Source organism: Pleurodeles waltl, chromosome 5 (assembly GCF_031143425.1).
Source record: "Pleurodeles waltl isolate 20211129_DDA chromosome 5, aPleWal1.hap1.20221129, whole genome shotgun sequence".
In the NCBI taxonomy this organism is placed as follows: domain Eukaryota; kingdom Metazoa; phylum Chordata; class Amphibia; order Caudata; family Salamandridae; genus Pleurodeles; species Pleurodeles waltl.
The window spans coordinates 1,620,317,131-1,620,329,732 of record NC_090444.1 but is presented as its reverse complement, the minus strand read 5'-3'; positions in this window follow the sequence as shown (position 1 = coordinate 1,620,329,732).

Genomic DNA, 12,602 nt, shown 5'->3' with positions numbered 1-12,602 from the left:
TATTTCACATTTCATTGATTTTGTCATATTTTGTAAAGAAACATTGTTGCACAGTCTAGTACATGTCCCTTTCTATATGTTTGTAATATCTGCAATATTATTTTACTATGTGACCTAGATTTTTAAAGAGCCATCTATTCAGTAGGCACAGTACTATTAGTCATCAGTGCATGAAATAAATATTTCAGTGGTATATGATTTTAAAATCTTCATTTAATTCAGGGATTACACTGGATTAAATAAAAAATTATGGCTATTTTTTGCATATCATTTTTTTGATGTTGTTTGACCATTTGTCTGGCAGCCATTTTGTGCATGCAGCCAGTGATCCTTTGCCACATGCTTGCATGTGTTCTTTGGTTGTTCACCATGGCTCCATGCTTCTGTTGTAGTTGTTTGACCATGTGGCTGACAGCATTTTGTCCATCCAGCCAGTGTCCCTTTGCAGTAGACTTGGATGTGTTCTTTGTTTGCCATGCCTCCTTACTCTGTTTTGTTGTTTGACCATGTGGCTGACAGCCATTTTGTGCACCAAGCCAGTGTGTCTTTGCCACAGGCTTACATATGAACACCATTAATTATTAATCATTTGTTTATTTGAGTTTCTATTTTTTTTTTTTATTTTAATTGAATTTTTTTTTTTTTTAAATTGTTTATTCTATTTTATTTAATTCAAATGTGTATTCCAGTTTTTATTTTAATTGTTTTTTTAAATTTTAGTTTGTTTTAGTTTTTATTTCAATTTTTTATTTTAGTTTTTTTATTTCTCGTTTTTTTTGTAGTTTTTATTTTCCTTTCTCAAATGTTTTCTATTTTTAAGTTTTTTAATTTTAATTTTAAGTAATTCTGCATTTTGTCTTGATCTATCAATCCACTTCCATTCCCCCATCCATCCAACAAAGAGGCACAGCAGCACTCAAGCATTTGGTTTCTTTAGGTGTAGAATAATTTCATTTCCTCCTGGACACATTGGCTGTTGAGCACTGCAGATAAATTAGCAGCATAATTCATTTTTTAATGATTATTCCATTTCCCCTGGATCATCTGATTTTTAAAGGATTATTCCATTTACCCTTTCACCTTCTCCAATTACCACAGGTTTCCCCTTTAAATTAAAGCACATGAAAATAAATATCTGCATGTTGTGCTGCCTGATTTGAAATCAAATATTATGGTGTAGTTTGACTTTACAATATTTGATTAAAATGATATTTATTGCATAAGTAACCAAACACTAAGATTGCATTTGTCTGCACTTCTTCAACCTGCAACATTGCCATGTTTCACTAAGTGCACATTTTTCTTTCTTGATTGCTTTTAGGTGCAGAAGAGCAGAGACCTCACCCGCAGTACTGCTAAAGAGAAGGCTTTACAGTTACTTCAGGAAAAATCAGTTACAACTGGCCAAATCACAGTGGTAGGTGAGGAAGAAGAGGGTGACATCCTCACACAAAGCAGCCATGTCCTCAGCAGTGCACAAGAATCACCCACCTCAGCGACCTCACAATGGCACAGGAAGACTCAAAGTCAGATGGAGACACTATGGCAAACGGAGACTGCACCACAACGCAAATTGAGTCTACCACCACCTACAGTTCAAAAGAAGAAGTCCAGGCTACAATTACAAGCATGTTTATGCATGAGGGGGCCTGCAATAGCAACCACCCAATGGCATGTTTATACTATGGGAAGCTGGCTAAAATGCTAGCGCTAGACCTCCTCCCTTTTTCTTTTGTGAAGTAGTGGGGTTCCTAGAGTTTGTGACAGCCGTCTGCCCGAAATGAAGGTTCCAAGTAGGACCTATTGTGCCAGAGGTTCTGTTCCAGCACTGCATCACGATGTGCTGCAATTGGTTAGACAAGCTTTGCAACAAAGTGTTGTCCCCACTATCCACCTGACAACAGGCATGTGAAACAGTTGTCAGGCGATGGATTACATGTGCATCACTGCACACTGGACCTCTTTTGTGTGGATAAAGCAAAAGTTACCTACAGGTCTTGGTCCTGAAAAAGGTTTTAAGAGTGTTTGGTGGCATGCAACAATATCCATGTTCCCCATGGTGAAATCACACACAGCTGCAAATATCAAATTTAATAGAAAGGTATCTAAATGGCTGTGGCCCAGAGGTATCCAAATTGGATGTTGCCACAGACAATGGCAGTAACGTAGACAAGGCCATGGCAGACAGTGGCTAATTAAGGGTCCTGTGTTTGGCACACTGAATTGACCTGGTTGTGCAAGACTTTCTGAAAAAAGAAGGCATAGCAACATACTGACCACCTGCAGACCTAGTTACATTCATTTCAGTCATTCTTTTAAAGCCCAGAAACAGTTGTGGATTACTCAGCATGGTAACAGAGTTCCAGTTAAAGCCCTGATGCCAACACATTATAACTCAACCTATTATATGTTGTAATGAATGTTTGAGCAGTATAGACAGATCAATGATTATGTCATTCAAAGAGGAGGGGATGCAATTTGGAATGGTATGACCATGGATGAGGGCAAATGGGGAAATGTCAAATGCCTGACGCAGATGCTCCTCCCTTTTGAGGTTTTCACGATGGAAGTTACCAAGGAGAACAGTTCAACTGGCCAGGTTATCCCGCTGTTGCATCTGCTACAGGACCAGATGAAGAAGGTGTCTGAAAAGTTCGCACTCAGACGTGTGAACGAAAACCCAGAAGTGCATCAATTGACTTGTAATGGAAGGCTGCAAAATTACATTATCTCATCTAAAGAGTACATCTGTGCCACCCTGCTTGATCCACACCACAAAAAATATGTTTCCTCATTCATTCCTTTTTCTGAAGGGAATGTTTCAAAATAAAAGAGGTGGATTGTTGAGCAAGCCGGAGAACTGGAAGACAAATGGCTGGAATTTAGAGTTCCACTCTGCAGTTCTGGGGTGCTGCTTTCAGCTTCCAGAAAGGGCAGTCTTGTCTCACAGCGGCCAACATCAGCAACAAGAACATCTTCAACAATAGCATCAGGAAAATCAGACCCAAGCTCTGGATTGGCTTGGTTTCAAGTGGCAGGTCTTAAGTCCAGTGCCAAGGCAAAACCAAAAGAGGTTGAGCAAGTGGCAGCACCACCAACAATTTCAGAGGATGTTCCATGAGTATCTGGATGACCCAAAGGAGGTGCATGGGGATCACAACTTATTGGTGTATTGGTATGTGAACATCTGCCAATGGCAGGAGCTTAGTATCTAGCTTGTCCATAGCCAGCATGTCTGCTGAATGTGTGTTTAGTGCAGCTGGTGCAGTTGTTTCAGTCAGAAGTACCAGTCTCTTGCCTCAAAACGTAGAGAGATTGATCATGATCAAAATGAACCAGCATTTTATACCAGCTGATTACACTGTGCCCGAAAGACCGCAGGAGGAGGAAGAGGATGATTGGTCAGATCAAGTATGCTTGCTGGCCAACTTCTGGGGTAATTACATGAGTTTGAGGACAAACTCTACTTTCCGGACTGAGTATGCCAGTCCCACCATAGAACTTTTAAATGGTTTCTCATTGAACTTCTTTCTTTCTTTTTTTGAAATGTGAAACACTTTATGTTCTTGCTCTGCCTCTGATTCTTCTTGGTACACTCCTGACTCCTCATAAAGCTTACCTTGCTTCCTTTTGTCCTTCTTTTTCACTCTATAATATAGTTACTGCTTTTTAAATATGCAGGTCTTCTCCTAGTCTTCACCTGCAAAAACAAACCTTGGTGGAAGCTCAAGACACCAGCTTAACTAGCGGACAGGCTCAGCCAGGCACCCAAGAGTGACAGACATTGCAAGAAGAATGGAGATGTACCTCCCAATTTGGTAAAACAGTATCATTTTCCTTTTAACAATTATAATTAAGTGGGTTAAATTCAATCCTCCATAATTTGTATTTTTCAAACCTAGAAGACATAACATTTAGGGATATATTGACTTGCGTCTCTCTGGGGCAGAAAGACTATTTGCAATGCATTTAACTGGACTATGTTATACTTATCCCTTCATCATTTCTTTCCACAAGAAACTGATGATGGTTTGCTGCTAGGCGCCTCAATGTATACTGCTGTGGTTTCTTTTGTGTAGTGTTTGTCTTTTTCATACCTTTTCACAAATCCCCTTTCCCATCAATTCATCAAGTCCCCTAACTCTCTTCTCCCATGCTGTGTGATTTATTGAGGTGTTACTTTTATACCATAAATGGATCACACAGTTGCTGTGGAGATGTGATGACAGCAACACCAACTCAATGCATAACCTTTTATTACCTGAGCAATATTCCACACCGGCCCCATCAAAATCATCAAGGGCTGTTGTACTTTATGTTGGTAAATGCTTAACCTTGTCCAACCACTCTTGACTCTGCATCAACTTCTCCTGACTCATGATTTCATGTTCTATGTTCTGTTTTGAAATACTAGCTCTCCACCATTGTTCAGAAGAAGTTGATATTACTAGTTTGTTCTTCTTTGTTGTGTGTCAAATACTTTTATTGTGGTAGTCTGTTCTCAGTCTTCTTAAAGTTATGATATAATATGACACACTAACTCTCTGTTCTCTTGTTTCTTTCAATCTATTTGACAGTGATGGATAACCATTTGATTAATGCTGCAGTTGGAGTTTGCCTAGGTTGGAGTGGTGTCTACTTTCTTCCCTGTTAGTGCTACTACAACTACTACTACCTACCACCCCCTTAAGATGCCACTTTGAAAAAGCCTTGCAGTAAGAAGACTCCCTCGCTTCATCTATTCAGGTAAGAGAAGAACTATTGTATGAAGTTAACTTGTATAGATGTCTGTGCGTATCTTGGTTTTTTTACGCAATCACAATTATCCTCTAGTATTCAATATAGTTGCAGAGGGCAGTAGTGTAAGGGTATTAGTAAGCACCATAAACTTTTTGAGCAGATTTAGAAAACAGGCTACACTAAAAGACAGTAGTGCAAACTACAATACGAAAATAAACATTTGAGGCATAAATCAAGTAAAAGAAGATATCTTCTTTTTATTTTTAACGAATACAAAAGCCCACTCTTTCCACCTACAACAGGCCTACCTCTCTAACCAAACAAACAGCCCGTCCTTGAAAAAGTCCAACTAAAGTCCAAATTGAAGCCTGTGTCCAACTCCTTCCCCACCTCTTCACCCAGAACGAGTTCCTCCCACCAAAAAAAAAAAAAAATTAGGGCTTAGAAGAGGCCATTGTCCATAAGGGTCTGGAGCTGGTCCAGGCTCTGCTCTATGCTTCCTATCCAGCTTTCAATGCTGTCAAGCTGCTGCAGGACACAAACCTGCAATATCATATCCAAGTGGGAGGGGGTGGCAGCAGTAGCATTTAGGAACTGTAACAGCTGGTGGCGGGCCCAGCGATGTAGTGGCCAGAAGGCTGGAGGCTGGCACCTGTATGCTGCTGAGCTGGGTCCTGGATCCAAGGCAGCTATTTAATCATCTTCCTCCTCCAGGACCACCAGCCGCAGGTGTTGGGCATGGATGTTCACAAGCCTCTACCACCACAGATGGGCTGCTCTCTCCTGCCTGGTTGGTAGTCATTCAGCAGGAGTAGCTATATCAAGAAAAACAAAAATGAAAAAGACAATTTGTAAACAATGCTCTGAACAAACACTTCTTCAAAAGTAGGTAGTGACTGACACAGTAGCACAACATTGCTGATGCACTAGGGATTGAATTTTGATGTGATTTTGATTAGGAGAGTCCCAGATTCAATTATATGTGTTTACCCACACATGCCTCAAAAGAAAAGCACTGACTGCCTAGTAGAAAAGAATTAAGGCAGAATAACACTACATAAAAAAAATAGCGATTTATTTTTTCTTTTGAAGACTTATCCGATTTCTTTTCAACTCTGCTCAATGAAATAAAAAATGTTTGAGGTGGAAACACTCTCACAACAAACCTGGTTGAGCTGCCGTTTTTCTCGGGCAGCCCGTTGGAAAGTACAAATGCTACGTATATATATATATATATATATATATATATATATATATATATATATATATATATATATATAAACGGCAGCTCAACCAGGTTTTATAAATATATAAAAATATAGGATAGAAATCAGGGCCAAAAAAAGTGGAGCACTCAACTGTTGGTGCTGGTGTTAGGGTTAAGACCATGCCCTCGGTAAAAACACCGCACTCCCAAAGATTGTGTAGGCAGATGTTAATCTCAAGAGCAGGAACCAAGGTCAGGTAACATTGTCCAGACACCGCGTTTCAAAATTTTTTCTTCCTAAGGTGGTCTCAATCTGTTTGCACACTACTGCTTCCAGCTTCTTTTATTAGCACACAAAGGCATTATGGCATTTGTAGTCATAAATTTCTGTTATAAACCAGATCAAATACAGTTCAGGCACCATGAGTCTAATGGAAACAGCTAAAATCAATATAGTTCATGTTGTTCATATCTCCTTCACAAAACTCGTGTAAGTGTTGTTACTTTGATTCATTACTGCTTCTGTGGCTTTCCAAACATGTATATCCTTAATTTGCCTGCAATGTTTATCACAGCAATATATCACTTATTTAACCATTGTCTCTGTTTGCTAGAAGAAGTCTTGTTATTAATACCACTTCTCCGAGCCCTATAAGCATTAAAGGATAACATTGGCCCTATGAAATGTAAATTTAAGAAGGACGTGTACTCACTAAGGCCCATATTTATACTTTTTTAGCACCGCATTTGCCCTATTTTCTTACGCAAAAGCAGCGCAAACTTACAAAATACAATTATATTTTGCAAGTTTTCGCCAAAAATGACACAAATGTGACGCTAAAAAAGTATAAATATTGGCCTAAATTCCTTGGTAAGTCAAATCCTCTGATAGTCCTATGGCACAAGGCGCATTGGAAGTAGACGACCTCCGGTCTTTGCAGTCTTCCATGTACAAATACAAGCGCAGGGGATAAGTACCTCCTTGCCATATAACTTTCAAAACTCTTCTTCCAGTGCCAGGTGCTACCGCTTTCAAATATAGAAAAGCAATCCGGTCTAAAAAGCAGAGCACTCAACTGTCGGTGCTGGTGTTAAGGTGAAGACCACGACTCTCATTAATATTTCACCAAAGCCAAAAAACACCTCACTCCCACGGATTGTGTAGGCAGATTTTAATCTCAAGAGCAGGAAACAAGGTCAGGTAACATTGTCCAGACACCATAACGCGTTTCAACATTTTGTCTCCCTCAGGTGGTATCAATCTGTTTGCACGCTATTGATTCCAGCTTGTCTTATAAGCACACAAAAGGATTATGGGATTTGTAGTTATGAATTGCTGTTAGAAACCATATATATAGACACATATGTTAAATTAATGTGGGGGCCTGCTCTGCACCCCCAATGCATCCATGGGAACACCAACTCCCCCTGGCAGGGAGAAATTTATTTATATAAATAATAAGGGGTAATGCATCCCACCCACAACCCCAGGGACTGCCAGCTCCTCGAGGAAAAATACGCAAATTATGGGGGAGGGAGGGGGCATGTGGCCACCCCATGCAGCCCCAGGTTCCACCACCTCCCCAAGAATGAAAGAAACTAATATCGGGGCCTCCCAGCGGCTAAATTAAACAATGGACAACACCTCCCCTCATGGAGCCATAGTTGGCCCTGGGTACCGCCAACCCCCCGGGCCAGCTCCAGCTACCTCCTGAGGTGATCACCCTTGGGAGGTAGATCTTTGCTTTGCTTGGTGGGAACTGACAGCTTCCACCAAGAAAAAGCAAACAGAACTCCACTGTCTGCAAGCGGAAGCTGTCAAACAACTCCTGATTGCAAAAAAGCAGAGCTTTCATCTGTTTATACAACAGTATAACAAATATGTGTGCAGGGAAACAGATAAAAACAATGGTCCCACAAGCAGGGAGCTGAATTTAAAACAACTCCCTGCTTGCCAGAGCAATGCCAGCTCCCGTAGGAGTCGGAACCCGACTGGGACTGCTGGGGCCTTGACGCTAGAAATTCACCTGTTATAGTTAGAGTTATCTCAAGTAACTATAACTCATGCCCTAAGGTAACTATAACTTGCGCTCTCGCCATGTACTGCTAAATGCCCCACAAATTATAGCACTCATAACATCTTTGAGAACATCATTGATAATACCAATGTAATATTCAAAGTATAATTTTTCACAGAAACAATGTGTATGGCGAGGGCGCAAGTTATAGTTACCTTAGGGCATACAGGTGAGCTACAATATAGGAACTTAATATGGGCAGTAGACTAGCAAAGAGTCTTTAAACTACTGTTTTATGAAGTGAACACTGGCATCCAGAAAATGGGACATTTAGATAATAAAACAAACTGCTCACCAACTAAGTTGGTCAAACACTTAGAAAAAGCATGCATAAAAGAAATCAACAAGTGGTTGGGAAGGGCAACACTACAGATATATACAGAGGTAGCCAGGGTGCCATGTGCTCTCAGAAACTTTGTGTTACCCACCTTAAGTGAACAATGGCAACATCACACAGTGGAATTTTCTATGAAGTTCATGAAAACATTCATGATTCATGCTGAACTTAAACTTGAAATACTAGCAAAACAGATTAAGGATCATTAGGATGGATTAGAACCATGTAAAGAAAAATAAGTTGTTAAAAAAGCTCTTAATGAGATTAAATCAAAAATTGAGAAACATGATACTCTGTATAAGAGACACACTATGGATAAAATGTTGGAGAAGAGGTTATCAGGGACAGAGATGAAAGCTCTGCTGTTTGACAGCGGGACCTGCAGTCAAACCACAGCAAGCAGCTGTGTCCCGGTTGGGCACCCCCGGGATACAGCAAGAGCTGGCCCTGGGGGTGGCGATTCCCAGTGCCATCAGAGGCTCCAGGAGAGAGGCCTTGCACCCTCCCTCCAATGTGAAGATAGCCCAGGGAGGTGGTGGTCCCTGAGGCCTGGGGTCTGAAACTGACCCCTTTTCAATTGTTTTCTGTTTGCTCCAGTTGTGGTGGTTCACGGGGCACGAGGAGCCACAGCACCTATTTATATAGATGCCCCAGGGGTTGTGTATCCCTGGGGCACAGGGGTCTCATAGGGACCCCCTTTGCTTTTTTTAGAAATTTGCCCTGGGGATTGGTGGTCCCAGGGACATGGGAACGACAGGTCCCCCCACATATCATTTGTTAAACACCCGGGTAGGTGGTGGCCCCTGGTACAGTGTTAGGGGGCTTGCAGCCCCCACATTTCATACCAGTCCTGGGGAGGTGGGGGTCCCCAGGGCAGCAGGTGGCACACAGCCCCCTGCATATACATTATAGGCCCTAGGAGGTGGAAGTATCTGGGCCAGTGGAGGGGAGTCAAAAGGCCCCCCACATTTCTAAAGAAATGCCCCCGGAACTTGACCTACCCAGGGGTTTCATGATAATGAAGTGCGGGAGCCTGAGCTACGTTGTTTTTTTAAATTTTACAGCGGATCCACGGATCTGCTGCAGATAGGGCCATAACATTAAAAAAGATGCTTTTTTAGCCCTGGGGGTTCCCTTTGGGACCCCACCACCAGAGCTAAGGAACAAGGTGTTTGTACCCTGATCCCCTCTTTGTATTTTTTAATATTTTTTTCTGAGACATGGCTGAAGCCAAGACTCAGGATGGTTGACAGCACTTCTGTTGTTGAAGTGTTATCAGCCAATCAGATCTCTGCACGAGATTGGGAGGGGTTGCGAATCCTTCGCATCCCTATACATACAAATGTGGATTTTCTTAAATTTCTCAAAAACTACTGAATGGATTTACACCATATAACAAAAAGGGCTCTTTCTGGACCAAGAGCAATCTTTCTGCCAAATTTGGTGTAACTCTATCCAGTATTTTTTGCGCTATCGCCGTTCAATTTCTCTTATGGGAATTAACATTTAAAAAATCTCTACATTTCATCCCCCCTTTATCTCAGCCCCCACTTGATGGATCACTCCAAAATTTTCCAGATAGAAAATTTTGTGAAGATTCGTCAAGCGGCGTCAAAGGAATAAGCAAGCAAAACGCAGCTTTTTCCATAGAAACTAGGTCCTAACTATAACTACCTACTGGTGACTGTCAGTAGAATGAATATATATATATATACATATATATATATATATATATATATATATATACACATACACACACACAATACCATACCAGAGCATGCCATACCATAACACATCGTACATACCATATTGTACCATACCATACCAATGTAACATAGCTCACAATGACATAAGAGCATGACATTGTATAGCATCACATAACAATGAAACACTTCAACATTGATCTCTTTAATGGTAAAACTGATTTTTCATTACAATTTTGAAACTAAAAGTTGCCATTTTGCTGCCCTTAACCCTTTGTGATAAGATGGAAGTCCTCATCTTTGGCTCTACCCCCTTTGCATGGGATGACTCCTGTTGGCTTGCCACTCTCGGATCTGCGCCGACTCCCACCGACCACGCATGCAACCTAGGATTTAATCTTGGACTCCTCATTATCCATGACCCAGCAAGTTAACACCATCTCCTCCTCCTGCTTCAACACCTGCTTCGAATGATCTACAAATAAATCCCCACTAAAACCAGAAGAACAGTCACCCAAGCCCTCGTAAGCAGCAAACTGGACTACGGCAATGCCCTCTACGCAGGAACCTCAGGCAAACTCCAAAAGAGGCTGCAGCGCATCCAGAACGCCTCTGCATGCCTCATCTTGGACATCCCCGCCACTGCCACATCACAGGCCATCTGAGAGACCTGCACTGGCTCCCCATCAACAAGAGAATCATCTTCAAACTCCTCACCCACACTCACAAAGCACTGCACAACACCGGACCAGAATACCTCAACAGACGTCTCTCCTTCTACCCCTCGATCCAACGACTCTGCTCCGCCGACCTCGCCCTCGCAACCGTCCCATGCATCCGCAGAACTACAACCGGTGGCAGATCATTCTCGCAACTCGCCGCCAAAACGTGGAACACCACTCCCACCCACCTCCATCAGACCAAGACCCCTTACCTTCAGGAGACTTTTTAAGACCTGGCTGTTCGAGCAGTAGCAGCACCACCCCTCCCACCCACCTCAGTGCCTAGAGACCCTCACATGTGAGTAGTGCGTTTTACAAATTCCTTGATTGATTTGTGACTGCAGTCTGTCTTGGATCACATGACTGAGTCAATCTGGCAGACATTGTGAATTACTCCAAGGCAGTCACACATGAGAGGAATTAGGTGAACTTCAATGGGCCACCTGCTGGCAGGATGTGGGTGGAGCAGAGCACAGCATCACTTATACCTGAATAGCCTGTGCTCTGCCTTCACACAAAGGGCCTAATAATCCTGCGTTATCACTGCAGCTAGCTTGGACCCAGGGCAGGAGAGTCAGGAAATTCCATGGACTTCAATGATCCTTTCCAGAAGCTTCTTTCACCTTCCAGGAGAAGGGCACCAAGGTATACTAATAGGACCTTCACCCCATCTCTTCAGTACACTTCTGGACTTGTGGATACTCTGTCAGACAATAGGACAGCTATGTTGCTACAAGAACTGCCACTCTGATAGACTGCTGCTCTGAAGAACTGTTGCTTTGCTTTTGGTGACCTGCTGCCTGCTTCCCTTTTGCGTGAGAAAGAAGAGCTATACCTGCAACTTCATCTTGAACCCATGACCCCAGAATGACTCCAACGGCTAGCCTGTTGACCATCCGATCTGAGTCTCAGGGAAATAAAAGGCCCCCCAACCAGCTCCAGGACTCAGATTCAGTTAGTCCTAACCCCCAAGTGGTGCCTCTCAGGTCCTGTACCCTGGGTATGGCTTGCGGGCTCTGAAATCAAGGTTTAGGGCTCTTCCCACTAAGACTGCACTACTCACACTGAAAATCACTGTGAGCTGCCACCAGCTCATCTCTTAACACTGCAGTATCAACCATGTGCTGGGGACTAGCCCACCTGTTGGCAAGGTCCCATCTGCTCTTCATGCCATTAACCACCTGTGAAGCTCTCCTTGCTCCTCTTGACCCTTTCCAATGAGAACAGGACTCTTGACACAATACCTGAAAAGATAAAACTTCAGCAGGACTATTCATGGACTGTATCCAACCTGCACTCCATCGCAGTCAGTCTGAACTTTTGAATTTTACCCAGTCCATCACAACCAGGTTTTTCAAGTTGGTGCTTTGTGGTTTTTTTGTGCCTTTCCATGTAAATCTTTAAAAAATCATAACTCTGGTTCTATTGATTTGATTTTTGTTTTCTTGTTTTGGTGTCAAATAATGTATTCAAATTTACTCTATGTTTCCAAATTGGTTTGTGATTTTTCTTGTGTTTTGACTTCACTTTCTTACTGTTTGTGTGCTGAATAAATACTTAACACATTGCCTCTAAGTTAAACCTGACTACATTTTGTGGCAAGCTTCCCAGGGGTGAGCACAGGTTAATTTGGTGACTTTTTGTGCTTCACCCCACAAGGGAATGTGGCTGTTGTTTGACCAAGGCTCATATCCCTGTCAACCAGCAATCCAATTTATCATAGACTGTTACTCTGTTGCTCTGTTGCCTTGGTGTAGGACTGGGCCTTCATCTTGAATCCAGGACTATCAGAGTGAATCCATGGGCTAGATGTCT